General features: G+C 41.6%; 1 protein-coding gene across 2 annotated transcripts in view; it reads right to left on the bottom strand.

The window, feature by feature from the left end:
* The window catches only part of LOC108239371 (RAS guanyl-releasing protein 2), a 76284-nt gene that overhangs the window by 9167 nt on the left and 64384 nt on the right, over positions 1-2733 (bottom strand). The gene's annotated exons all lie outside the window — the stretch shown is intronic.

The following is a 2733-nucleotide window of genomic DNA, read 5'->3' as shown; positions in this document are numbered from 1 at the left end:
ACCCTCACCTCCACCCTCACCCCCACCCTGGCCTGACTGTCCCGGGCAGCATCAGGATGGAATGGAAGATCGTGTCCACGCTAGCTTAGCACTACCGTCATGTGTATCACATCTGGGATAGGTTGTTTCCATGACACCGATGCCCACTGGCCCCAAGTCATGGATACGCTGCCACCGCGCTCAGCCCAGGACCCCTACTTCCTGCCAGGCCAACCCTGCTACTAGAAGATGTGCGGTTGGTTTCGAATAATCGAAAGCCAGTTAAAACGAGCGAGTTTTACTGAACCGATGCAACCGTTTTGTTTGTTCACACCAACACCTGGTGGTGCCACACCAAGTTGTTTCTTAATGGTGCTTCTTCAATTGGTGTGTTTTTGTTTGTTTGTTTTTGGCAACATAACACACACCACACCACACCCCCTCCTGAAAAAGAAATAGGAAAAGCAAAACAACTCTGAGCATGCCAGTGCCTGTTTCTGCCACTGGAGTTTATTTTGAAAGGATTATGAAGTGGAAACTATAGTCAGGGGTGAGCTCAGCTTCACTGTCGGAATAAGTGCCACCCCTCCCCCATATCGATCCAATGAACCACTAAAATAAAGAAATACAAAGATATAAAGATCCCCAGTTAGCATGTAGCTGAAATCTCTATTTTATTAGAGGATTTTTCAGCTGCAGGACCTGTTGGGAGTAAAGTTTTATTCACCTCCAAGTCTCAACCATGCGGACATGGACATTTGTTTTAAGCAAAAACATAAAACAGTCAACTGTCCTAAATCATGAAGCAGCAGCTGAGATTAGCGCTGATTAAGATGCTTTTTCTGTTTAGCTCAGTTTTAATTAGCCCTTCATAAGTCAAGGATAAAAAAAGCACGTTATCAGAAGCATAAACTGGAACAGGGGCAACATGACCAGAATGTGAAGGCGAGGGAGTCGGCACGAGAAAGTTGAATGTTTGAAGAAAAAACATGAATTCCGATTAATTCTGATTTTTTTTTTTTTACCTAAAAACGCCCATCCCTACTTGCTTTGGAAGTTTTATACAGGCTCAAAACTTTAGTGGCCCTATCGCTCTTGATTACAAGTAAAGAAAGGGGCCACAGAATTTTTGATACGCGCCTGCACACCCCTCCAGGACCTCGCAAAGATCACCCACGTTCTGGCAAACCCAGGTTGCGAATGAGAAAAAAAGCCAAGTAAAACAACCGTCACATCTCAACTGAAGTGGGGCAAAAAAACATTGACTACAGAACGGGAAGCGAACAACAAGACGTGGAGCCGTAAGGAGCCGTAAAGACGTGACAAATAAATGACAGCAGGGAGTTTCTAACACTGGTAGGAGGTGAGTGGATGCAGGTGAATGTTGCGTATCGACTAACGGGTGATGTCAAGATGATCTCAAAATGGAATCTATACCAGCATATCTCAATATGGCTGACTGAGGACACCTAGTGACGATGTCAGGAAACAAAAACACAAACATGAACCTCCTACAGAACAAACATGAACAGATTTAAGGAAACATCCAGAAAGTAATCACTGGGTGTGCATCTACAACTGATTAACTTTTGGACTCAACCCGAGTCAAGATGGCCGCCACAGCAAACTGACAGAAATGGCTACAGCTCTGTCAAATTTACAGATATTTACCTAAAATTTGGCATGCCAGTAGCTAACATCGATCCCCAGCACATATTCTGAGAGCTAACAGATTGCACAAGATCTTTGTTTAGAATTTTCTATTAACTGTTTGGCGTCAACTTTGCTTGTCTGTTAGCAAAATATTTCATGACCCACTAGGTGGATTTTAATAAAAATTTCAGGAAATTATCATTGGATGTACATCTATAACTGTTTAGCTTTTGGAGTCAGTTCAATTCAAGACGGCCGACACAGTCAACTAACAGTAGAAAATACAAAAATTACTATATTTCAGTCAATTTTAAAGATCTTGTGCTGAAATTTTGGTGTGGTTGTAGCTGAAAGTCATTCATAACACACACTCCAAGAGCTATTCACTGTACAAGATGTGTGCTTAAACGTTTGGCATTAACAGTTGGAGTCAAACCTGTTTTTCTGTTAGCAAAATATCTTGTGAACCACAGGAAGCATTTTATTGAAACCTTCAGAATATAATTACTGGATATATATCTTACACTGATTATCTTTTGGAATCAACCCTATTCAAGATGGCTGCCACAGCATATTAACCTTATCAACCCCAAAAATGGCTAGAATTCTGTCCATTATACAGATATTGTATTAAAATTTGATATGGTAGTATTTGAGAGTAATTCACATACTATGAAGATGACATCTTGTGACATCTCCTGACATTTGTGCGTAAAATTATTTTTAAGGTTTCACCAAAACAGCTACAGCTCATTTCAATGTAATTTCCTAGCATGACATAATCTTAGTTCAGGACTCTGTTATGATAGGTGATGCCAGGCTTTTTCTTTCTATTGAACTGTACAGCTACATGCATGGAAACTAAAATCTCTCTGAGAGATAAAGGGGATAAATCTAACAGTGATCATGAAATATGCTGCAATAAACAAAAAACTGCCCTCAGTTTTATTTTTACTGCTCGCTTCATATTTTGGGTCTCCAGCATTTACGCCGAGGTACAGCGGAACCCACGGCAAGATGAGGTGAGACGGAGGGCAGAAAAAAGAAGGAGAACAGAGGAGGCTGGTGGGGGAGAGGGGGCGGAGGGGGGGAGGCGAGATC

This window comes from Kryptolebias marmoratus, linkage group LG7 (assembly GCF_001649575.2).
Source record: "Kryptolebias marmoratus isolate JLee-2015 linkage group LG7, ASM164957v2, whole genome shotgun sequence".
Classification (NCBI taxonomy): Eukaryota; Metazoa; Chordata; class Actinopteri; order Cyprinodontiformes; family Rivulidae; genus Kryptolebias; species Kryptolebias marmoratus.
This window is presented reverse-complemented; position numbering and strand designations above follow the sequence as displayed.